This window comes from Mustela erminea, chromosome 8 (genome assembly GCF_009829155.1).
Source record: "Mustela erminea isolate mMusErm1 chromosome 8, mMusErm1.Pri, whole genome shotgun sequence".
Lineage (NCBI taxonomy): Eukaryota > Metazoa > Chordata > Mammalia > Carnivora > Mustelidae > Mustela > Mustela erminea.
Genome location: NC_045621.1, coordinates 23,523,285 through 23,550,807, shown reverse-complemented (window position 1 = coordinate 23,550,807; position 27,523 = coordinate 23,523,285). Strand labels below are relative to the sequence as shown.

The 27,523-nt window shown below is 36.7% G+C and overlaps 1 long non-coding RNA gene across 6 annotated transcripts in view; it reads right to left on the bottom strand.

The window, feature by feature from the left end:
• Positions 1 to 27,523, bottom strand: part of LOC116597247 — an 81,984-nt gene that overhangs the window by 34,628 nt on the left and 19,833 nt on the right. For all 6 annotated transcript variants that reach the window (XR_004288518.1, XR_004288517.1, XR_004288513.1 and 3 more), the window contains 2 exons: positions 24,456 to 24,564; positions 12,370 to 12,450 (listed from right to left, as the gene is read on the bottom strand). This is a non-coding gene — a long non-coding RNA (uncharacterized LOC116597247). The remainder of the gene's footprint in view (positions 1 to 12,369; positions 12,451 to 24,455; positions 24,565 to 27,523) is intronic.

The following is a 27,523-nucleotide window of genomic DNA, read 5'->3' as shown; positions in this document are numbered from 1 at the left end:
TCAGATTGCTGAGTGACCACCATGTATATCTTCTGCTCTTAGGAGAAATAACTTCAACACCAAGAACTTGCAGAAGCTGGATAATATGTATAAGCAGAATTCAGAAGAACATGTAAGAATGGCCCTTCAACCTAAATAATGAAGATGTTGGAATAAAAATACAGTTTGCAGAAAATTTTTTGACATAGGGGTAATATTCACAACCTATAATTCAGGATTCAGTGTCTTATCAGGAGTATCCGGAACTGGTTCTAATACTTCCCTGGGATGGATTCTTGGAACGTGTACTAAAGCAAATGATATGGTTGTAGATGTTAGAATTTTCTTGGAATGGTAATAAGAAAGTGATTAAAAAGTTTATGGAGTTGGGAAGGCAAAAATGGACTTATTATATGAATCCAGAGAATACATGTAAAATATCATATTTCTCCCAAATGGCCACACCATTATCTCCTATCCTGCATTTTATCCTAGGAACTTGCCTTTCTCCCATCAAGAGGTGGTGGTTTGAATCTGGTAGGGTTGATGACTGCTTCCATGCATAGACTGCAGTAAATTTGGTGTTATAAGATTTCTGAGGTTTCGTCACTTGTTGCTGTACTCTAAATGACATTACACTAATTTGCCCCATGAGGAGATGATTCCCTAGAGAGAGACCCATGGCTTTCAAAGATTGAACAATAAAACCCACAAAAATTCAGGAGCCTGTTACATCTATAAAGTTTGTAGGGCCCATTGAGTTGGGGACATATTAGGTTGGTTAGGGTATCTTCTTTACGTAAAGACATGAGCATGTGAATCAGACACCCTATATGAACCACTGTTTTACCAATACCTCCTTATAATCTCCAACCTGTGACTTCAAGGAGGTAGAGGGTCTTGTCTATAGAGCAACTGATGCAGGAGAAAAATAACTAGACCTGGTTCACAGATGGGTCAGCACAACACTTTGATGTTAACTAAAAATGGAATGCCATATTATAGCACCACTCAGGATGACCTAAATGACACTGGTGAAGGAAAACTCTCCCAATGGGAAGATAGTGAGTGGCATACTTAGTTGTTCAATTCAAATAGAAAAAAAAAAAAGTGACCCAGGGTAAGGATAGAGAGAGCTCTAGGCAGCAGCAAATGATTTTTTAGTGATCATGGTTTTCAGTGATCTAATGGCAAATGGTTTTCAGTGATCTAAAAATAAGTTAAGAAAATTAATGACAAGTAAATCTGTGAAAAAGTCCTATGGACTGGGCACCAAGAATGAAGATTTGTATCTGACATCAGTGTCCACTGAAGCATGTCCACCACAAAGAATGTATGACTTATCTTGTGAATATGAACTTCACTCTGTCCTTCACTATACCAGCCCCAGGAATGCAGTGTCTTTCGTGGAGAGGTAGAACTATACATGGCCTCTCTTTAATCAATACTGTCCTGCTGACTGACCAACTTGTCAGCAGCAGAGATCAACACATGATACAGCATCATTCTTTGAGGAGATAAGCCAGGAGGCTTATTGCAGGTTGACTACATTGGATCTATTTCCACTCTGAGGGCCAAGAGTTGGCTATGGGTGAGGAAAATCTTGAGCTGGTGATGAAGAAGGGAAATGATGAATAGCAAGGGATATGATCCCTAGACTAGCAGTGTTAGTGAAGATCATGAGATGTTTGGCTTTGGATTTTTGTGGTTTGTTAGTTTGTTTTGCATTCATCTTCTGATATTAAGTCTTTGTAGAAACTGTAGCTTTTCTCCTCCTTGAAAAACCTTGTGGCAAATTTGACTTGTGCATTTCCTCTTTCAGGAAAGAAGCGAAGACAACCTATTCTCACAAAAAAAGAAGTCCCATGTCACAGTAGGGGAGATGGATGGAACAGAGGACATGAGCAGATCTGTGTTGCAAGGAATGGGTCTTGTTGAATATCTCCTATGTGTCACATCAGATCCTCTCAGCCTCACGTTCCAGGCAATTCAAGGACATTGATAAGCCTCAGACAAGTACAGCTTGACAATGCCTCACCTGGGGTACGGATGGAGTAACCGTCAAGCTGGTCTCAAGACACTAGGATGGGGTTAGATGGACATGTGCAACCTGCAAATGTGGTAGAGCTAACTCCCTGTGAGATGAACATTTGCCCAATGAGAGATGGGAGCAGGTACATACATGCTGCCCCTTTTCCCCTCAGATAGTAAGACTGAGACACATATCATATGGCTTCCCGGATGACCTTGCAATATCAAGCAACTTTTTGCCATAATGGTGACTGAATCAATATTGCATCCTTTTTATTTATTTATTTATTTATTTATTTATTTATTTATTTATTTTAAGATTTTTTATTTATTTATTTGACAGAGAGAGATCACAAGTAGGCAGAGAGGCAGGCAGAGAGAGAGAGGAGGAAACAGGCTCCCTGCTGGGCAGAGAGCCCGATGAGGGACTCGATCCCAGGACCCTGAGATCATGACCTGAGCCGAAGGCAGTGGCTTAACCCACTGAGCCACCCAGGCGCCCCTCAATATTGCATCCTTAAGCTGGCTTTCCTTCCTTCCTTCTTTGGCTCCCCTGCCCTCACTTCTGCTCCCTGGGATAACACTACAGTAAAGGACTCACCCATAAAACTTTGTTTCAGGGTCTGCTTTTGGGGGACACAGGCAGAGACACTAAATTTTTCATATATTTATGTTTCCTTGAGATAAATCCCTATATCTGGAACTGCTGAGTCAAAGCACATTTTTAAGACTATAGTGTATGTTGCCAAAACTGCCTTTCAGAAAGACTTTGTGGTTCACTCTCATGCATTCTCATTGTAATAAGGTACATACGAAAGTAGCCATTTCCCCACATACTCATTAACGATGGGCCTTATTTTTTATTATTCTGTAATTCGATATGTAAAAAATGATAGATCTCTGTTTTAATGTTTACTTCTCTATAGAAGAATAAATTCGGACTTTATTCAATAAGCAGATGCTTATTGTCCACTTGTTCGTGCTTAGAGAAGTTTATATGCTTTGACCGTGTTATATCATTTTTTCATGTAATTTCAAGAGATCTTCATTCATTAAAGTTATGAATACATCCATTCCTTTTCTTATTTGGTGGATGTGTTTTTCCAGTTTGTTGTCTTTTGATTTTCCTTATGAAGGTTTTGGACTTACAGACATTTACTGTTGTTGTTTTGGAGGTCTATCCCATTGATCTGGCTCTCCCTGCATCAAAATTATGTTGTTTGATTATGATAGTTTTATAGTGCTCTAATTAATATCTTCTAATGTTGAGTTCTATGTTCTTTATTCATTTTTAAAAGCTTCCTTGACTATTACTATACAATCATGCTTTCTAAAATCCTAGTTGTATGTCAAATTTAACAAATGATTCCAAATATCTGAATTAGTTATTCACTTATCTTTCATTTTGACTTATTTTCACTGTGAATTATATTCCCAAATTAAGCAAGTATTTAACATCTTGAGTATACTCTACATTGTCTCTTTCTACTCCCACCATTGCTATGTTAGTTTGGATTTTTGTTATCCATTTTGTTATAATGGTCTACCCAAAAGACTCAATACCCTACAATCTTGCCTCCTGTCCAAAGCCATAGAGTTTTCTCAAAGAATCAAATCTGGTGAGTTGCCTGGTTCTCCACACTCTTCAGTATGAACTCCATTTAACATGTGGGCAAGACCCTTCATAGTCTAGCCTTTGGATTTGTCTCCTACCCCATCCCTCACCGTTTTCTTTCCCCTGCCATCCCAACCTAAAGTGGGCCTTTGTAGTTCTTCAGTTGTTTCCAGAAAGGACAACACACTCTGTCATTGGCGCTTCTGCCCAGGTTGCTGCCTCCACGAAATTGTCTCTTTCTTCTGGTTGTCTGTGTGTCTAATGTCTGTTCATGATACTTGACTCATGCATCTTTCCTAAGATGTATTTCTTGATCCAACTTTGAATTTGTTTTCTTTCCTGTGTATTCCCAGTACATCTCATACATACTGCTATCTTTATATGTTCATACTCCATGATCATTCTTGTTAAATCTTTGGAGTCAAGGATGATGTTCAGAGTCTAGCCCAGCATCTGGCATATAAAACTCAGTTAATATATGACGGTTGACAGCATGAATAACTCAGTTTTCATATATTAAAGATGAAGATGATATTTCAACCAAAGAACATGATATAATAGTAAAATTATATAAACATATGAGAGGGATTTGAACACTGTTAATTGGTATAGAATTACAAGATGAGAATAAAAGATATAAAGTCAAACACCCAAATGGTCAGAGTGAGAGAATTGTTTCCTAGAATAAAGAAGATAATGTAATCATTTACACATTTTGTTTAAAATCCATTGATTCTCAGGAATAATTTTGAGTTTATCAATATTTTATTTGGGATTTTTTAAAAAAGATTTTATTTATTTATTTGACAGAGAGAGAGAGAGAGAGAGAGAGAGACAGCAAGAGAGGGAATACAAGCAGGGGGAGTGGGAGAGGGAGACGCAGTCTTCCCATCAATCAGGGAGCCTGATGTGAGGTTCCATCCCAGGACCCTGGGATCACAACCTGTGCTGAAGGCAGATGCTTAACAACTGAGCGACCCAGATACCCTTGGGATTTTTTTCAATACCACTTAAAAATGTTCTTAGGGTACATAAGTATCATTATTTCCACCTAACCTTTGTATTTTCTAACATTCTCAAGTGTAGAAACTTTCCTTTGTTAAAAGGTTATCCTTCACCTTTTTTAAAATCAGTTGTATCAATTACCTCAAAAGAAGAAACCATATATATAAACATGTATTATAATCTGAAAACTGTAGATATTTATATTCATTTGGGAGTTCTTTAAAGGGCAAGTACACATTCTGAATAACAAGTTACATATATTAAATGAATATAGCAAATTTGGAAAGCCTAATCATAAATATCTAAAGTTGCTGACATTCTCACCACATGAGAAAAGGAGTATGAAGTGGAACATTTTTTAAGCTACCTATTTAAAATGAAGTGTATAAGCGGATTGAGAAACTGTGATCTCCTAAAAACTTTTAAAAAATTAAAAAACAAATTTTTACACTAACAAATGTCCTAAGCTGATTTATAGAGGTTATTCAATTTTGTTGAAGGTTTTAAATATTTTTCTTTACTAATATATGTACAGAGGCTTGCCTTTATAAAAATTTTATTTTATAATTCCTTAACAGTTATTTTAATGCAAGATGGTTATGATACATTTAGTGTGGGCAAAATTTATTTAAGAACTGATATATAACATAAGAAACAAGAGAGTGATATGAATCCTGTGACCATTTATTGCATATTTATTGAATAAATATCTATCTGAAATATTCAGAAAATTTTCATTAGAGCCCATCTCTGATTTCCTTCTATTAGGATCTTTTAAAAATGAACACTTCTCCCCATATTAAATTTTACTTTTGGATTGCTTTAATTACTCTTATATTTTTTGCTTCTTTTTAAATGTCTTAATATCTTAACCAACTGACATTTCTTTGATCTCTCTTATGACTCTCTTTGCTAATGTTAGATCTATGTATAATATATCTGAAGAAACAATTTTTTATCTTTCTAAAAAATAAGACATATATAATGGAACTTTTCAGTACAGTGCTGGACTCAAAATGTCATGAATTAAAATGATATATTCTTTAGGAGAAAGCAAAGCACTTCTGTTGGATGTGTGTTAGAGGAAATGTTAGGCAGTAATTGTAGTTAAGAAGTTTCCAAATATTAAACTTCCCTCGCACTTACCAATTCCCTTCCGCCAACCTTTTTTGTTTGTTTTGTTTTTCTTTCTGGCTTCCAGGATGCGTATTTTACCTTTCAAGGGGTCTGGATCCCCTTATACACTTCATTCCCTATCTTGGGAATTTTCCTGCCTTTTCTTGTTCAATCTTTTTTCCCAAAACACTTCATCCAACAGATATGAAAGCAAAACATGAAGATGAGACGGCACATCTGCACGTAGTACCACAAAGACAGTGGTGCAGGACAGGAGTAAGATGTGTAATCAAAAGCTAATATCATTTTATTCTTGTCGATTTCCTCTTCACTACTAAATGCAAAAACATGTTGGTACTTAAATGGACTCATGATAAATTAAAAAAATTTTTTTTTTCATTATTTGGCACTGGGCTTGCTGAAAGTAGTTCAGTATGCTGTTTCACTCCCATCTGAAATGCCAGCATGGAATTTTTAGCATCATGGGTATGTTGTGGGATCAACACAACAGACTGAGTATTAAGTCCGTAAAAAGTGAACTTTGCATATTTTTAAATATACTTGTTAGGAAGCAAGGAAAAAAAAGATTCAAAAAAAATTGACAAGAGTCACATAATATAGGGTGTAATAAAGATTACCAACAAAGAATTTTCTATACTGTATAGGATAAGGACATGTTTGATCTTTTAAAATCAAATATCCTTTAAAAAAGGAACTCAGAATCTTGCTTAGTGAGCCATACTCATGCAGCAAGCAAGTAATACTTTATGTAATAGGAAAGAGAGAAATTACTCAAAACTTCCTTTAATCTTAATAGCTGGTGTTATCAGTTTTGAAAATCTGATGCATACTTCTCCACATTAGGGATAGACATCAGTTCCAAGAGAAACACTGTGGGGCAAACTTTTGGTGGTGGCAAGGGGCCTTTCTTCCGCCGTCCAACCAATATTTCTCAAAATATTTCTCATCAGTGTCAAAGGGCCCTCCTCTGTTACCACATTTCGGTTTACAGACAGCATAAAGCTTTCGCAGGAAAGCTTTAAGTCTTTGTTCCCAAATATTTAAACCTACTCTTTTTTTTTTTTCTTAAAGAGGGAGTGGGTAGGGGCAGAGGAAGAGAGAGAGAATCTTAAGCAGGGTCCATGCCCAGCACAGAGTCCAACACTGGACTCAATCTCACGACCCTGAGCCAAATCTGAGTCATGATCTGAGCTGAAATCAAGAGACAGACATTTAACGGACTGATCCACCCAGGTGTCCCTAAACCTCTAGTCTTTAAAAGGCCTTTTCTCTATTTGCTCTGCTCCCTCAAGTAAGAGTCTTTTATCTACTTTTATTTTTTGTCATTTAAAATCTGTGTTTTCAAAAAATTAAAATAAAATAAAATAAAATAAAATCTGTGTTTTCTGTATATTTTTAAGTACATATTTTAACATACTTGTAACTTCTACAAATAGTTGATTTAAAAAAAATAAAGATAGCTTTCTTTTCTGATTAGCGAAATATTACATGTTCAGTGTAAACAGTTCAGGCTATAAATAACCACTTTTCAATAATATATACTTCTATTTATATTTTTTTACAAAAATGAGAACATTTATTTCACAAACATTACCCCTTAGAGATTCTTGTCCATAATGGAGAGAGCTGGTTACTTCTTAATGAAGAGTATTCCACTGTGTAACTGGTATCTTAATTAGTCCATCCAGTCCCTTAATTCCTAATATCAAATTCGTTTTCTATTCTCATTCCCTGAAAGAGTCTCCCATTCTTGTACACACCTTTGTGCTCACCCACAAGACTATATCTATAGTATGAAGTCTAAGATGGGGAAAGGCATACACATTCTTTAACTATGTTACGAATTGCCAACTGACCTTGCAGAGGATAAGGTCCCGCACCAACACTGTGGGAGTGTACTTGTATATAATTTTATCTCCATAGTCTCGCCAGTGTTGGGTGGTAGCATTTTTTTAAAAATCAAATTAATGAAAAATAAGACTTTTATTATTTTCTTTGAATTCCTTTTATTTCTTGTGAAATCAATGACTGTTTTCTGCCTTTGAGGTAATACTTAGAAAACATTTCATATTATTTCCTCATATGGCCTTTTCTCTGCACACATGCATTCCTGGTGTGTCTTCTTCTTCTTATAAGGACACCAATCATTTTGGATTAGGGCCCCACGTTTATGATCTCAATCTTAAATGCACTTTTAAAAGACCTATTTCCAAATAAGTCACACCGGGTGTTAGACTTCCACATATGACTTATGGGGACACAGTAAAAAGGCAGCCATCTGCAAGCCAAGGAGAGAAGCCTTGATAGAAACCAGCCCTGCTTGCACCTTGATCTTGGACTTCCCCTCCAGAGCTTTTTTTTTTTTTCTTTTAAGATTTTATTTTTTTATTTGAAAGACAGAGATCACAAGTAGGCAGAGAGGCAGGCAGAGAGAAAGAGAGAGAGAGAGAGAAAGAGGGAAGCAGGCTCCCTACTGAGGAGAGAGCCCCATACGGGGCTAGATCCCAGGACCCTGAGATCATGACCTGAGCCGAAGGCAGGGCTTTAACCCACTGAGCCACCCAGGTGCCCCTCCCTTCCAGAGCTTTGAGAAACAAATTTCTTTGATTTTAAGCTACCCAGTCTGTGGTATTTTGTTACGGCAACCTGAGCTGACTAATACATCTCCCCACCTCAAGATTAGAATAATACTAATCTAAATTTTCATCTTGTGCTTTATGGTCTTATTTTTTCAGTTGCAATCTCTAATTTTAAATGTCAAATAAAATTGGGATATATTTTGGTGTAAATGGGAGTAGGGCTTCAACTTTATATTTTTACAAATGCTAAGTAAGCCATTTGTTCTAAAAGATTTTTGGAGAATGCATTCAATGCACTGATTTGAAATGTCACCTGTAGTACTTGCTAAATTCCCACTTGTGTCTGCTTCTGGACTCCTTAATCTCTTCCACTGATATCCTTGTTTTTTCTTAGGCTGCTATCACACTCTTTCAATTGTCACATCTTAGCAATATGGTTTAATATGTCTTTGGCAAATTCCTAATCATTACTCTTCTTTCTCAGAATATTTCTAAATAATTCTACATATTTCATCTTCCAAAGGAATGAGGATTATATTGTCACATAAAAACAAAGCATAAAACAAGCAAAAGCTAGACGGCATCTCTTTAGTATATTTACAAATAAATTCATAGAAAATACATGCCTTTACAATATCTATTCTAATATTATAATGCCCTTTGAGCTCCTTCACTTAGTGGGTCTGTTTTTATTTTCTCTTCCTACATACAGGTTGTATGTATTTCTTGATAAATTTATTCCTGATTTCCTTTGTGTGGGACCTGGACTTGAAGATGAGAGGCCCTGAGAAGTTGGTTGGAGTCTGAAATCTACCCCTCCTTCTTAGGTCTGGTTTATTTCTGAAAACATCATTCTTGAAGAACTTTGATAAGCTTCTGATCAATTTTGTTCTTGAGAGCACCATCATTTAAAATACAGAACCAGAAATGTTGAAATGGGAGGCTTCTCCCTGCATGGCTACGTTCACCTTGTCACTGATTCTCAGGAGCTGCAAACGTGACCTGAGAACAGGCCTGCAAAGCTGTGGTTGCTTAGCAACAAATGGGCCTAGCTCCTCCTTTCCCCATTCTTCTAGAAATAAAGGCTTAAGCCTCAGGGCCCTGAAGGGAAACATCAGTAGTAAGGGGCCTTTCTTCCTTAATCTGCTTTTGCTGACTTCCAAAAGCCCTTGCTGCATTCCAAGCTTTGGTCACAGGATGGATTTATGAAGGGAAGTCTCCTCACACGTGGGAGAGGACCTGCGCGGGAAAGTACCTCCTAGAGGTTAGGGTGCCCAGAATTCCCAGCTCTCCCTATTCTCCAGGATCACATTCTTCCCTGTCAGGATCCCAATTCGAACCAAAACAAAACAACAACAATAACAACAACAACAACAAAACCAAAAAACCCCCACAGCTTTCATAGAGGACTCTGCTGCTGTCACAGAATGGTCTCAGAGCAGGAAGCAGGGGTAGAAACCGCTTCCTGCAACAGAGATGTACTATATCCATGCATTTTCTTGTCTGTTCTCCACAGGGTACCCCAAGCCGAAGGCAGGCTTCCTTCTGTGTATTCCTTCCTTTGCTGTACTTCATTTCAGGCTACCAAGAGTTACTAGTTCACTCCAACAACACTCTTTCATGTAGCTCATTTAATCCCCCAATTTAAGAAATGGATCTATCCTCTCCCAAACTTTCTCAGCCATGGCACAGTGCAGACCACTAGCCAGACCATGGCTTAGCTGTCCTTGGTTAGGTGTCCATCTCTGATCCAAGCTGCTGTAGCTGGAGGGCAAGGGATGGGGAATATGGCCTTTATATTGTCTTCAGCCTAGTATTGTACACAGTGAATGTAACCAGGTAATAGCAATTAGCTTTTATATCCTACTGTCCTTTATCAACTCTTGAGTCACTTTGTTTCAGTTTTTCTCTTTTATTCACTATAAAGACTATTTTCAACCTACTTTGAAGGTGCTCCTTTTAAAGAAATGAGTTGTTTAAGTCCATTTTCATTTACATTCCGTAATTTAAAGGAAATGCATTAAATCATGTAATAAAAAAAATCGGCATTTATGGGACACTCTGTATGTGCTAGGGACTATCATATTCCCTTTTTATAAAGTGATATATTATCATTTAGCCCCTGCACATGGGATGTTTATCATCTCATATGATAGATCTGAACACGACGCACAAACAGGTTAAGAAAACTGTGAAGTAGCCACATCCAGTAGTAGTCAGTGACCCAGGATTGTAACCCAGGGTATCCGATGCAGAGCAAGATTTTACCGTCATCTCAGTTCCAATTTTCCATGCAGTGTCCTCTATTTTGAATGTTTTGCCTTGTGGTCCATATTTTCTTCTCCAGCTCCACTGGTCTTCTTATTCCTTTCAGACTTACCCCTTTATAGGGAAGTGCATAGGGATGCACTCCTTCCTCTGAGGGAACTCAGGCAACTATCAAAGGCTCCATTCCAGAAACAGTGAGGAGGGCCCCGGTGCTCACTTTACATTCCAGGGATGCCAGCGAGGCCTTGGAATGCTGTTGAACTCTGGTATGAGGCTCCGAGGCCCCATCCTTTCTCAGAGCTGGCCTGTAGCCAGTGGGATCTTTGATATTCTCAGGGCTGGCCAGAATTTCCTCTATTTTCCATAGGACCCTCCCAAGAAAGGGCATCTTCTTTTAATTTGCTTCTAAACTCTACTCTGGAAGAAAGTCTTTGACATTTGTGATGTGTGTTTGATATCCTTTCCAGAGCAAGCATCGTCCCTCTCATCCCCCCTCCACCTTACCCCTGCCATTGCTTTATTCTGTTCAAAAGGTACTTTTTTGGTTGGGGGTGGGATGTGTGTGTGCCCTTAGGCCACCATTCTGAAATTGTGAGTTTCTTTTTGCTTCATCTGAGTCTAGGTAATCTTTAATTTATTGGTATCTACATAAGAAACATTTTTTCAGCTGCTGAATATCACCATTAAAACAAGCCTAAATATTTTAGAAATGAGCAATCAGCAAAAACGTATTGTTTCTGTACATAGACCACGTTTAACTAAGGTGCCTAGAAACTAGTGTTAAAGAAAAATAACAATGGTAATAATAAATGATAATGTTAATATTTCATATAATAAAACCATTAAGTATATGCATATATTATAAATTAATACTTATCTACCAGGAATCTAAATGTCATTATAAATGCTACATATTTATCAAAAAATCCCATCGAGACCAGGAAAAACATTAAAAGAACATTAACCTGCTATGTGGCACAAAGTTCACCAGTTTCTCGTTTGTAGTTTCATATTCTGGGATATAGCAATGAATTAGACTCTGGATGTCTGACAAAATTTCACCGACTCCAGTAAAAGTCAATGGAAGTTTTGCCTGAGTCAGATCATGTTCCTTAAGTTATTTAAACACTAAGTATGAATTTGGACTAATAGATAGAAGAGAAATTGATTAAGGTCAAGCAGTTTATAATTAATGTGTAGACCAATAAGAGCTGCAGAACGTTTAATTCCAAAAGCTATTGTAAAGTAGGACAAAATACTGTAAAAATTAACTGGAAGAGCTTTCACTGAATTGTGTATTTTATTGAAAAAAGGTAAACAGAATGATGTAATGATATCTTCTTTTAAAGGGATTATGTTAGATGAAAAACTCTCATAGTCCATGTGGAATTGTCTGCTACAAAAATGAATTCCGGGAGTTCTACTACTACTAATATATACATCTATATTTATGTTCCATTAGTATTTCACGAACTAGTATAAGAAAATAACTTAAGCCTTTCTGCTACAGAAATATAGCAGTAAAAAAAGTCTAAATATAATACTACTAAGCCTCATAAAACACAGAATCCTTTCTCACCACTGAAGTCCTAAAAGGAGGATGCAACATGGTCAGAATTACTTCTGGTTTTGAAAACATCAATTATGAAAACCATTAGGATTGTGTTTTTACCAGCAACTGCTTACCACATATCTGGGAATTTGGTATAATTTTCACAAATGAGGTAGCTAATGCAGTTTTATGCTATAACTTACCTCAAAATAGTACCATGCCTCTCAAGGAGCATCCTAGGTCTTGGAGATATTGAGTGCCACACAGGAAATTATATCTATGCTCTGCAGGAAAAAGAAAAATATCACAAGACACGTAAACCCATGAAAAGAAAGGCAGGTTGAGCAGAAACAGAACAAAAAGAACAGAAAGAGGAATAAAAGTTTAAAAAGTGAGAAAATTACGGCTTCTATTTCATCATAAAGTAATTGTTCTGGTTTTAATGTGAAATATTTTTCACTGTTATTCAGTTTTACTTCATACATCTTCCAGGAGAAAAAAAAATCACTTAAAAAACGATGGCGTTAGGGCTGAAAGCTAACCTCATGCCCTCAGTGAGAGGGTAATTAATTCGGACAGTGTTTAGCGTTCAGTTGTAACCCTGTGATCCTTACATTTACCTCCGGACAAATCTGGTTCACGACGATTTGGAATATAATTTTTCTACACTGAATCATTTCCATAATAAATTACTTTAGTGGCTCTTTTTATTACATCTGAAATTATTGCTTTACTTAAAAAAAAAAAAAAAACCTAAGGTAAAAGGAGTCTTCCTTACCATATTTTGAAAAGGATTTTTAGAAATCTCCCTTCACCTCTCAGTCTCAACTTTGAGGACTGATCAAAACTTACATATTGATATTTCTTATATACCAATATTGTCTTCCCCGAGAAGGTACCTAAAGAGCGTATATACTTATTCAAGGCAATCTGGTAATCTCTCTTGAAAACACAACTCCTGAGCCACCACACCCCAGTAGCTATGTACGATGTGCCAACTTCTCAGTCCAACAAGAAGCAATTAAAGAATTTCAAGGTAATAAAGTTAATCTTTACATGTGTTGGGGAACATATTTAGAAAGAATATTTCTAGCTTGCTACAACTGACAGTGGTCTGGATCTAAAAAAGTTGGGACTAATGACACATGATTTTCTCAGCCATGTGGACTTTGAGACAGATAGCATGCAATATGGCATAGGACATATTTTTTTAAAAAAATGAAAAGGATCCAGAAAGAAGGACTACTGCTGTTTAACAAACTCCAGGGTCAAAACAGACAGATGACTGAATAGATGAATGAATAAGGCCTGTGTAAGTGTATATGCCTGGTCAAGAGGGTAAGTGGGGACAGTGGCAAATTCAAGAGAGCCTGTCCTGTCTAAAGGAGAAGACTAATGTGCTGGTGTAAACACACACACACACACACACACACTTACTTTTTCATGCAGAGCCATTTATTAAATATTTATTAGCACATTCCTACTGATCACCACTCATTCTCCCAATATCCTCATTCACTCCTATGACTTTAGAACCTTATATCAAACAACAGCCAATGTTCTATCCCAGTCCAAACTATCCCTCTGAACTCCATATTGTCATATCCAACTGCCTATTTCACATCTTCACTTGGGCATGTAGGAGGAATCTCGAGCGTAACAAGTTCCTGATCTCTGATTCTGCCTTCTGAAATCCAGTTAGGGTCTCCCCTCATTCTTTCCCATCTCAGTGAATGGCTTCACCATGTCTGGTTGCTCAAGTCAAAACCTTCAAGCACTCCTTTAAACTTCTCTTTTTTTCCTATCCTTAAATCAGTAAATCCTGTGGGTTTCACTTTTGAAATATGTTTAGGATCAGACCACTTCTCCCCATGTCCATCATCACTACTCTTATTTTATCTGTGTCCTGAAAGATTGAAAATAGTCTTAACTGTCTCCCTGCTCTCACTCTTGTTTCTTCATATTCTCTTCTCCATACAGCAACCAGAGATTCTTTCAGGTATTGAAATAAATAAAATATAAATTGCCCCCAGATACTTTAGCCCCAAGATGATCTTAACTGGGGGAAAAAAGGCTATTCAGGGCTCCTCCACTTCGGAGATTTGCCCTCTGTTTTCCATCTGTCTCAATGTTACTATATATGCACATCAGTCTCATCAGAATCACAGCTAAGCACCAGGCTATTGTTGTCTGACATACTATATTTGCTTTCTTGTTAATTGTTCATCTTGTGCCTCCAGCACGAGAGCTCCAGAAGGGTGGGCTTTGTCTGTGTTCTTCACTACTTTGTCCAGAGAGGTAAGAACTGTTTCAGGCACACAATGATCGTTCAATAATGGATCAATCCATCAACTGATGGATCAATGGCTAGATGGAAGAAAGGAAGGATAGATAAATGAACAGTTAAAATCTAAATCCAGGGGCAGGGTGGCTCAGTTGGTTAAGCATCTGCCTTTGGCTCAGGTTGTGATCACAGGGTCCTGGGATCGAGCCCCATATTAGGCTCCCTGCTCAGCAGAGAGCCTGCTTCTCCCTCTCCAGCTACCCTCCCCCCCCCCCCCGCTTGTGTTCCTTCTCTTGATATCTCTCTCTGTCATAAATAAATAAAATCTTTAAAAAAAATCTGAATTCAGGCATGTAATCTCAAAGTTTATGCTCTCACCATTGAACGATTTCACTCAAAGATGGCATCAGATCTTGAAGGGCCTTAGGAGTCAAAACAAAGAGCTTCAATTCTATTCTGAGATCAAGAGGTTATTGAAGGGTTTTAAATAGAAAAGTGACACAATTGGATGCACACTTAAGAAAGACTACTTTGACGGCATTCTTGAGAATATTTTGGTTGGAGGGAAACCATTTAGAAAGATTCACAATAATCTAAGCAAGAGAGATCGGGGGCCTAATATAGGGTTGTAGCCATAGAAAAGGAGAGAAAAGGACTAATTAAAAAGTTGTTTTAAAATGGATTCGTAGGGATTGATCATTGATTGGCTGTGGGGGGCAAGCAGAGTGAGGAGTTAAGGATACTTTACATGTTAGATGTTTCATTCTCTGTAATAGTTTGGCTTGGGAAAGAATTAGTTCCATGTGGTCATGCTGAGTTTATGTTTGTTGGACATCTACATGAAGTTCTCATAAGGCAGTAATACAGAGGTCTAATCTAGGGCTGTATGTAGATTTTGGAGTCATTTACTATACAGATTATAGTTGGAGTTATCGAAGAAGAGATCATCCAAGAACACCATAAAGATTAAAAGTTGAAAGAATCTAGGATAAAAACATGAAGAAAATATGTATGAAGCAGGCAGAGGAAGAAAAACTTGCAATGGAGAATAAGTGGTCAGCGGTAAAAGCAAAACCTATTGTTGTTTGCCAGAAAGAACTAAAGCAGTTGACTGAGGTGCCTAATATATTCTCAAGAAGTAGTATGTACCAGGAGACTGTGAATCAAATTACACCATCATTCAAAAAAGCTAATGTGTAAAACCATCAGAACAGAGTAGATGGACAAGCTGGAAAGACATAATGGGTTGATCAATACAATGTCATGCTTGGTATTAAATATGGTATATGATAAATAAGCAATAACGGATAGCAAGGTGCTGGGAAATGTCGAGCAGAGAAATGATGACAGAGGAAATAAAAGAAAGGGGAATGAAATATCATACCAAGGCTAACAGCCCATATAACCGCTCTACCTCAATCTTCCCACTGCACTCACTTTTTATTTGGAAAGTTTTGCAACACTTTGAAATCTCTGATCGTTGCTTCTTACCAACATCTACAGGAGGGGGGGTAGTCACCAAACTTATATATATGTCTCACTGTAACTGTATTGTACACAGTGAATTGTGTTGTTTATTGCTAATTCTCATGAGGAAGAAGTAGTCATTCTGATAGCAAAATCAGCTAATTTTTGATGATTGTTTCAGAGTATTATTATAAGATCTCTGACATTCCTTCTGTAACAATTGTGAATGCATTTTCTCAGCATAATTGTACATAATGAAGATACTCAGAATAAAAGTTGAGATTACATTTTAAAAATATGCCTTGTTTAGCAACAGCTTACATTTATTGAGCAATTTTTGTAACTCGGGAATCTTTTAAGTGCTATACACATGTCAACTGATTTAGCTTGCACGATGACTCTGTACAGGGATTTTATTATGATGCTATTTTACAAACGAAGAAGCTGAGGCACAGGATGTTTGAGTGTTCCAGCATTTTCAGTTCTTTTCAGTTATTTTGCCTATATTGTTTTATCATGTTGGCCATTCATTTATCAATATTTATTTATTTATTTATTTTTAGTGAGAGCTAAACCTCTCACCAGATACATTACACCTCACAAAATGACAAAAAATATTATCTCCATCATTTCATATGAGAAGTATTAAGTTGTTATAACAATAGAAACAAATTATATTGTGTTGCTTTTTGAACTGAACAATAACACAGAAACTGAACTCAGTAATGAAGCACTTATACATATAGATCTTAATATGAAATAAATATAAAAATGCGATGAATATTTAATCTCACAAATATTTCCATTTGTAAATGGAATTCCATTTCCAACCAAAGGGACTTATTTCCATTTCCTGGTGAGAGAACCCCCAGAGATCTCAGCTGACAGAACCTATGACTAGGAGGGAACACAGCTAGACCAGTACTCCCCAAAGTAGATCCTGAATGCCTAGTTTCTTTGCACTGAAATTATTTAAAGGGTACGCAGCTTCCGGCTTCATCTTATTTTTACCTTTTGTTGCTATAAATTTCAAATTTTCTGTAATTTCTCACAGTCTTGATCAATGTAATTACTAATAAGTATTTTTGGCTACAATGTTACTTTTAGAGGATATTGATAATCTAGGTATACATTACATTTTATATTCTATACTTAAAATACATATAATACCTTGTCTATTCAAAATAAAAGACATTATGTATTTATATTTTAATATTTTCCATAAAGGGACTAAAATGTCATGTATATCTGATAAACATGGGTAAAATACTGAACATCAAAGTTGAAAGAAGAGAGGCGCCTGGATGGCTCAGTGGGTTAAAGCCTCTGCCTTCTGCTCAGGTCATGATCCCAGGGTCCTGGGATTGAGCCCTGCATGGAGCTCTCTGCTCAGTGGGGAGCCTGCTTCCTTTCTCTCTCTGCCTACTTGTGATTTCCGTCTGTCAAATAAATAAATAAAATCTTAAAAAAAAAAAAAGGTGAAAGAAGAGCTTGGAGTGATTAAGTCAGATAGCAAAATCACTGGTTTGAATTTAATAATATTGAATAGATCTCTGCAATTTAAGTAAATGACAATTGAGTATGGAGTAAATAAATGAACGAGTTCAGAAAGTCCCAATTCTGTTCTAGAGAGAGAAATAAACATGTAGAGATGCTGAAGAAATGTACATACATTTATAGAAATACATAGATATGCCTGTTAATGAATGTTTCTCAGGGAAATTTACCTCAGAAATCCATGACTAATTGTGAATGAATTTGCAGTAGTAGGACTAGCAGGTATTGGTTTGCTTTATTCACAAAATTGGTTTGTTCTTTTTCTTCTTTTTACGCTAACTCATTTTTAGTCCCAAAAATAAGTACAGAAAGGAATGGAGAGAGGCAGATATGGTGTTGAACTGTTCAGCATCTTGACTGTGGTGGAAACAGGAATGAACAGAGGTAAGGAAACTGTAAAGAACTTCAGATGGGCATGGGCATGCCCACACACTTACAAATGAGGAAAAGTAACACTGGGAATCTGAATAAGTTTTCTGAAATGTTAAAATGTCAATATCCTCATTGTGATACTATATTATGGTGTTGCAAAATGTTACTATCGGGAGAAACCTAACAAAGTGTACAGGGGATCTCTCTGTATTATATCTTACGAGTGCACACCAGTATATAATTATCTTGAAAGTTTCAATAAAAGATAATTAATTTTAATTTGGCTTTACTAAACAGTGAAATAAAATAAAAATCAAATTTTTACAATCTACATTTTATGAATTTAAAAATTTTTCGTGTATTAAATTCACTGTAAAGTCCACACTGTTTACTTTTTTGAAAAAATAACTTATGTAATTATCTTTTTTTCTATAACTTTGTTACTCTCTTTAAGGGCTCATCTATTTGTTAACTTTCTCATAAATAGACTTAACTGTTGAATGGGCACATGACTGAAAAAGAGTCCAGCCACATTTTATCTATAGCAGGGTACATGGGAAAATTTTGAAGCCGCAAATACAATGTTTTATTGCACCTGAAAATAGAATAAGTGATTTTTTACATGGAAATAACTGCAATTTCTTCCCAATGTGGATGGTAACAACAGTTGCTTAAAACAATAATGTAGAACAATAAGAAGGAGGAGGAGACAAAGAAGAAGAAGATGAAAAATCCAGTTAACACTTGTGAAGTATTTTTTACACCTGGCATGAATCTAGATGCTTTGCTTTATTAATTTATTTGTTTTCTGTAACAATCTTATAAGATTAATAGTATAATTGTCTCCATGTTATAGATGAGAAAACTGAGACCAACAGAAATTAATTCTGTCAAGGCAAAACATCCAATAATGACCAAGGTTTAAATTAAAAGCAAGGCAGAATTCTTTTGATATTCAGCTATCTTCAGTGTTTGCAAATCCTCACATAAATCTCTCCTTTACCCAAGATGAGTCTGTACTGGCTAACTAAAATTTCAAGATACTTAGCTTTTGGGTAGAATTACATCAACAGAACTGATGATAACACTTATTATTTTTTGCTAATCTTTAGAACTTTCTATGAACTTTCATGACATTTTAGAAATGGGGTCTGTGGGGAAGAAAATAAAAACCAGAAATTACTGTTATAGCATTTCCAATAGCAAAGAAGAGAAACAAGCAAACAAAAAAATTAGATGACAAAACAATGATGGATTCATACTTAGTTTAGTCAACAGTTTTAGAATTATTAATATGTGTTAATTACAGCATGATGATAATGAGATTAAATGCACAAGTTCATAAATTTGATTTATTTATTTTACAAGTATTTATTAACATTATTATGTGCAAAGCATTATTCTGAGAGCTAGGAAAAACATGGAAATATGTAAATTGCAGTCCTTGCCCTCAAGGAGCTCAAAATCTGTGCAGAAAGATAAGAAGTGTAGGCAAATAAATTCAGTGCAAGTCAGTATGTGCTGAGATTCAAATAAATGGGAAAAATAAAATAAAATATTTTAGTAGGTGAGTATAAATGTAATTCAGAAAGGTGTTTCAATTATGATACTTAACTGGGCTTGACAATAAAGGAAATTTGTTGATTTACAAACTCAAAATATCACTAGTAGGGGAAGGTGCAAGTAAGTCTTGATCCAGCAGCTCTATGACATTCACTAAGGAGTTTTTATTTCTCTTTCCAGTTTTTTTCTAGTGTGGCAAACTCATTCAAAGTCTAGTTAACCTTGTCATTACAAAATGGTTACTAACAATGACAATAAGCAGATGGGAGGGATATAGAGAGTGAGAAAATGACTGAATTTCTTACCTCAAATACCAATTAAAGTCTTGGACTTCCTTCTAACTGAACTACGGAAGCCCTTTACTGACCCTTGGCCAATCTTTTTGACCAGGGGAATCCCATATATGAAGTAGCCCAAGGCTTTGATTCCCATGACCCCTCATCCATGAGCCAATCTCTACTACACCAGGTCCTATGGTTGTGTCATTCAAATGGGCATCAGAGAATCAGAGTTCAATCTTAAAGGAGCTGAAATGGTTTAATCACGCAAACCATGTGGCTTCTAGACAAAAAGGATTGTGTAGAAAGAATACTAGGGGGAGCCAGTTGTGTTCACTGCAGTCTGTTCCATATATCCATACACACCCTCCTTCCCATATAAAAGCCCTCTTGGAAGAGGTGGCATTTGAGGTGAAACCACTGAAGAATAGAAAAATAAATACACAACATTCTTTTCTTGATGATTTCATGAGGCATTTCAAGAACTTTTATAAGTTAAGGACATCATTACATTTAACTTACTGCAGTGAAGAAATGATGAAATGTCAGTTATTCAAGTCTCCCAGGTAATCATTCAGTTTCAGAGAGGGAAATCTTTTCCTAGAGGTAGAGTTGTTTTGGCTTCCATTTTACCAAGAATTTCCCTCCCTGCTTTCCACTTCTGCATGTAACCACTCAAACTCAAGGTTTCCAAAACTGAAACCTGACCAGTTGCATGGTGAGGGTGTGTGCTTATCGTACTATGGGGCATTCTAGATATTAAAGATATTCTAGATATTAAAACTGGCACTTGTGAGCCCGTGTTTGTGGGGACGTTTGCCTCTTCTGATATCTGGTGACTGCAAATGTTTCTGATGCTCTCAAATGGCCTCTGAATCAACTTCTTCCCCTAATTCCTGTCATTTACGTTAGCTGTCTGAGGCCCAAAACGACCCCGGCCACCACTTCCCAACTTTCAAATTTGATTTTATCCATTGGTTTCCATTTCCCACAATGAGTCTATTTTTTCTACTATGTCTCATAAATTTCTATTTCACTTATTTAAACTCCCCTTTCTCAGTTCCTTATATATAGTTGTCACCAAAATATGTCAAAGAGGAGCCATCGTTTTTTGTTTTTTTTTTTTTACCTTACTTCATTTCCCACTCTCCTTAAACAAGACTGTATTTCTTCAGAAAATACTGCATTTAGTCTCTAGTGATGATTGCACCTTTGTTTGCCATTCTCATATCACTTAATGGGGAAAAGAGAAATTGACTGGTATGGGGGTATCCAGCTCTTTAACTCACTATTTTTATTCCATTTTCCTTCCTCTGATGTTTAAAATATCCAAATAAACCACTTTTTAACATTTTTTGCATTTCCTTCTTTTTCTCTGCCCTGAGCTCCCAAAAGATGTTGATCTTTTCTTGTTATTTTCAGAATTTCAGAATTGGGTTCATATTTTTCTCCTGGTATTTAAATATGGGTGCCATTCTCAGTCATTTCCAACTCTTTATTCAAAGCTCACTTTATATAATTAATTTCAAATTCTTTGCTTTCTTCAAATCCATTAAGTTCTATATCTCCCCCATAATGGCTTTCCACCAACATGACCAGCTCTCTACAGATGGCATTCTCACAGGGTTCAGACTCACCAGAATGTCAGACTAGATCCTCTCTTGTTGACCCATAAATTTACCTGCCACCTATCCCTCTCCCAAGTACCTACTCTTCCCCTCCATCCAGAGCTTCATCATTCGATCCCTTCCGTTTCTCCTGGTCCAGCTGACCCTTCTTGCTACAGTCTTCCAAGTGCCACAGGTTCCTCCCTACACCTCACCCCAGAGTGAAGCTTTGGCTGGCCCTTCAAGGCTTTCCTTACCTGTTTCTAATTTTCACTTACTCTCTCCCTGTTCCCCAACACAAACTACACATTCTGTCTAAACTGGTTTAATTACTACCCCATGGACACATCAGTGAATATTTTTACCTTGTTGTCTCAGTCCACCCTCTTTCCTGGAGGAAAAGTAATTGCAGAAATAGGTTATTGCTACTTTTATGTTTATGCAACTTTATCATATAGGTTTTATGATTATTGAATCTTTCATATGTATATATGGGCTATTATTCTCAACAGTATAAGATCCCTGAGGGTAGGGGTGATGTCTCATATTTCTTTGTATCCTCTACCCAGTGCTAAGTGCAAAAGAAGAGCATAATGCAGTACTGTTGAATGAAGTAAATGAAGAGAATCTTTGTTCTAAGGTAGTAAACCCCAATTCTGGTTTCCTATCATATGGCTATACTACATTTTGTATGTATGCATGTATGTATGTACTAATATGCTTCAGTGAAAGAATAATAGAACAATGTAAAAGGAAAGCACTCAAGTGAATTAAATTGAGCTTTCCACGAATGTGATGTCATAATCAAGCTTGCAGGGTATAGAATCAATAAAACCTGGGTTTGAATCCAAGCTTATTAAATGTTTGAGGATGGGCAAATGTCTTAACTTTTCTCTAAGACTCAGTTCCTCATCTTTAAAATGGAGACTGTAATACCACCAACCATAAAGGATTGTTTTAAAGATTAGAGACAAGTGTTAAGTTCTCAGCTAAATACTCAGTAAATGCTCAAGAAATATTATTATTATCATCATCATCAGATAGCCATAATATAAAGAAGATCCATGACATATTAATATGTATATTTTATAGAAGTTTAGTTTGCAAAGACCTAAAATCTTATGATTTAAAAAAAAATGAGAATTCTCCAGGATTTTTTTTTAATTTTTTATTTTTTATGAACATATATTTTTATCCCCAGGGGCACAGGTCTGTGAATCACCAGGTTTACACACTTCACAGCACTCACCAAAGCACATACCCTCCCCAATGTCCATAATCCCACCCCCTTCTCCTTCTCCAGGATTTTTTAAGAAGCTTTTTTTTTTTTTTTTTTTTAACATTAAGTTCCACCTCCACTACAAAGATCTTTCAGAGCCATCCTAGGGAATGAGAATCCTCTGTGAAGATGATTGCTCAATCATCAGAACCACTGTTCTCTATTTATAAGACTTTCTACGTTGTATCTTCCTTAGCCAGCAGCCATTCTCAACTGCACAGTAAACCCCATCATGTGGATGCTCTAGATTTCAGTAAGAAATGGTTTACTATGTTCTATGCAGGAGCAATTAGCTTTTGTTCACTTTTTGGACCCTGAGTGTATTTTCCCTACATAATCCACAACTTTAAAACTAATCATAAATTTCTACCTCCTAAAATTTCTTTCTTCTGCTGACAATTCAGTGCCTCTTCTTAATCTTTTATACACAACAGAAGTGTCCAAGTTTTTCCATTGACTGCCCACGATATGGCAGGCACGACTTCTACATAGAGAATTAGGGACCTCTGCCCCCAGGGAGCTTAAGGTTTGAGTGGCAAAGGGGCAGACACACTCCCTTATTTTGTGTTTATTTATTCTTCTCTTTGGATGATTGTGCAGCAAGTTTCTAAGCTACTACATCCAAAGACTGGTGACCTTCCTAAACTTTCAAAGAGTGGTCTACTCCTCAAGATGTGTCTTCTTTCCTGTTCCGTACTGACAAGACATTCCAGTAGACTCCAGGTTCTCTCTCAAGGAGCAATACATAGAAATTGTCAGCCTCTTGGGTATATTGATGACAAGTCTTATCTTAAACAAAGCTGAGTGTTCATCAGCTCCTAAAATATTTGCTCAGAGGGGCAGTTTTCAACTCTCCTAAATCTACTTAAGAAGACCAGAGGTCAGAGCTCTGAATTCTTATTTTAACTAAATCCCTGGAATATGGCAGTGGTATCTTCTTACACAAATCTTAGAATTATTTTCCTGGGCTGTTGAAGTTACATTAAATGTACATAATTTCAAAAAATTAAAAACAGCGGTCCTGGGTGGCTCAGTTGTTGAGTGTCTGCTTTTGGCTCAGGTCATGATCCCAGAGACCTGGGACAGAGCTCCACATTGGGCTCTCTGTTCAATAGGAAGCCAGCTTCTCCCTCTTTCACTCCTCCTGCTTGTGTTCCCTGTCTCGCTGTGTCTCTCTCTGTCAAATACTAAAATCTTAAAAAAAAATTTAAAAACAAACCAAATAAAAGAAATTTTAATTCTGTTTGAGACCTATTGAGAATTAAACAGTCCACTCTTTGTACTATCTTTGCAACTATATATATCCATAAATCTAAAACTATTCTAAAATAAAACTTAAAAAATAAAAGGTTTCTGGTCAAACATGGTAGAGGAGAGTAGGTGTCATTTCTCTCCCATTTTAGTCTTTCTGTTGCTTCAGACCCATTTCTACTATGAAGCCATTGGGTAGGAACCTAATATTCTATTCACCGCATAAACTGCCTTATAAGATGTTTCTTCTTTTTCTTTTTAAGACTTCTTAATTGATTTGCCAAGAGTCAAGCAGAGAAAAAAATTAAAGTCATTCTAACCTTCATAGCAGATAAAAAAAAGACTTAAGTGCATTGACATAATGTGTTGTCCCTCATATATAATCGTAAGGCTGACATACTGTCAATAGCACTCAGCTTAGAGCTGAGCCCCAGTGACAGGCAGATTCTGGGCTATCCACAAGGGGCCAGAGAACACATTCCCTGAAATACGTGCATGAGGCTTGGCTGGGAGCAGCAGGACTGGGGCTAAATCTGATTCCAGTACACCTAGATGAGAATCAAAAATAGTGTTAAAGACAAATTAGGCACAAGGTATGAAATTCTTAACAACTTTGGGGCAGGATGCTTACCAAGAATTGAGCTAGGACTGGAATTACCAACAGTGGTCCAACAGATATTCTTTGGCCGAATGGTTTCCAAGTGATGTAGGTGCACCCTAAGGGGTCTGCAGAAAAGTCTCTTGGGGTTAAAGGAAGAAAACATTAGAACTTGTACTTATATGTATTTTTATCTAAAAAGAAGTACATTGAAATAAATTGCTATTGAATATATGAGTTGACACTGACACCCTCCCTAGATCTATTCAAGTGCAACCTGATAGAGAAGGACACTGTTTTCTCACACCTAGCTTCCATTAGAAGGGACTTTTCTAGGTAGATTTTTACTCTTTCCACCCCTCTGACCCAGTTTAAGCAGTATTACCTCAACAGTCTTCTCTCTTGGGGAGGTCAGCCCTCACCTAGCAATGCCTAGACTGAAGGGGTAAGTCTGCTAATTCAGGGGCCCTGTTGATCCACTTGGCTCTCACACTATACAAATGTTCTGTAATCTAGATTTATAGTAATTAAATGATAAGTTGTCTTCATATACCCATATCATTTTATTTCATCATTTGTTTAAAGAAGATGCCCCATTAGGGACCCCATTATCACATGATAATATCAAGTTTTTCTGAGGGAGATGTAGGATTCCACAATTGGAAGCTTTGACCATGGTACTTTCATTCAGTCATTCATTCACTTTCAGGCTCTTGTAGTTCACATGGGTGTGAGAATGGTTTTATGGCTATGCCCGGTGTCTGTCTTCCACTCCTCCAGCTCCACTCTTCATCGTTTTCACTCTCCTTGCTGCCCTGAAAGACTGACCTTAGTGGGGACACTGCCAGCTTCTGGTTGGTGACATTATCTGTGACAACCAGTGGCAAAAGTGCCTTATAGACACTTGCAAAAATATAATCAATTTTTCATGGTCGAGGTAATGTTTAAACAATGACGGAAATAGTAATTACTTAAAAAAAATTCATGCTGTGGAGGGCACATTGGGAAAAGGAACTTTTGGAATGATTTTTACTACTTTTTTTTTTTTTTTGTAGCTGAAACAGTGTGAGTAAATCTGCCATGTTTAAAAATATCTCTCATATCCTGATACCTAGAAAATTTAAAGACAGAAATTTTCTGACTTGCTTAAAAATATTGCAATGACTTTGAAGTGTATTTGTCAAAAACAAAACAGTCAATCCATTGATTGCTTTGTAAGAATTACTAATTGACATCAGGGAAGATGGAAACTTAAATTTATAAGCAAAATTTCAACAAAGTCTTTGTGTAAACTTTTGGAGAGGACTGAAAACAAAGTATCATAATTTTTTTAGTACAAGCCAATATTTCTTCCATTTGGTTCTACCTCTAATTGTAAGAGGTCTTTTTCAGTAGTTAAGGGAAAGCATTAGGAGATTTTGATTACTGCTTCAATTTCCTTGCTGGTTATGGGTCTGTTCAGGTCTTCTGTTTCTTTTTCTTTTAGTTCTGAGAGTTTATACATTTCTAGAAATGCATCCCACTTCTCTTCTTTTTTCTTTAAGATCTTATATGTATTCATTTGAGAGAGAGGGAGAGAGAGAGAGAGAGCGCATAATCAGAGGAAGACCCAGAGGGAGAGAGAGAAGCAGACTCCCACTGAGCTGAGAGCCCGACATGGGGCTTGATCCCAGGACCTGCAGATCATGACCTGAGCTGAATGCAGATGCTGAACCATTTGAGCCATCCCGACAGCCCAGAATGCATCTATTTTTCCCAGACTGCTTAATTTGTTGGCATATAGTTGCTCATAATATGTACTTATTAAAGGAAAGCATTAAAATAAACTGAACTTCTAAATAGACCTTTTGATTGTTGCAGCAAAAAGTTTTAAACCAAGATTTTTTAAAAATATAAGTTTTGATAGTACAAAATAAAATCATTTAATATGGAAGGAACTTAGTTCTGTTAATCATTTAGTGGTATGCCACTGATCATGAACCCACAATAATGTGTAATGAGAACAAAAATAAGCTTTAGTGTGAAGGCACAGAGATTTTAGTGTCTAGTTACAGGAGATATCCTCCCTTGGAAAGTATAGACATTGGTACTTCAACATGTTCTTCTGTTGTAATAAATCCAAGATAAGTGCCATTGGCTTAGAGACCAGCCAGGAGAAGGTAAGCATACAGTATAGCTGGTTAAATGTCTGGAGAGTTCTGCCATGCCTCAGGAAACTTTCAGAAAAGTTGTCATGGGAAAACATGGAAGACAGACCACAAATCTCCTGAGCCTATAGTTTGGGGGAAGTACTAGGACCTATCAACTCGATGGTGTGTTGACCACCACTTAAACGAAAAAAGCATGTAGCTCAAGTGAGTTTGGGTCAATTTGCAAGCTAAGAATTGTGAGAGTAGAAAGTTCAGGGATGGAATGCCTGGGTGGCTCATTCAGTTAAGCATCTGCCTTCGGCTCACGTCATGATCCCAGGGTTCTGGGATCCAGTGCCACATCAGGCTCCTTGCTCAGTGGGGAACCTGTTTCTCCCTCTGCTGGCCACTCCCCCTCTCTCTATCTCTCTCAAACAAATAATTTTTTTTTTTAAATCTAAAAAAAAAAAAAAGAAAGAAACTAAAAAAAAAGAAAGTAAGTAAGTAAGTAAGTAAGTTCAGGGATCAAAGGCCTTCCTTAGAAAAGTTGATAGCTTTGGGACCTGAAATAAAAAAAAATGGCCCTACATGACACAGAACCAGTGAGATTTCTCAAATGATTCAACCCTTCAGTAAACATCAGAGAGGTTAGCATATCCTTTCATAGCATACGGTTTCAGATTGCCATTAAATGGAAGAAAAAAAAAATATGGGGCCAGAAAAGAAGAAATAAACCAAGTTTAATAACTATTAAAAAACCTTGGCACATGGAACTAACTGAAAGCAAATAGATCAGAAACTTACCAAAACAGTTTTTAAAGAAATTGTAGTGCCAAAGAAACCATGAGCCAGGGCTAAAAAAAGACCTTAAAACCACCCTTGGAGAGGAAGAGAGATATGAAAGCTGCACAGTCCACAAGGAGAAGATATTCTTCCACAACCATTTCAGATATTTCTGTGGAAGATAACGGT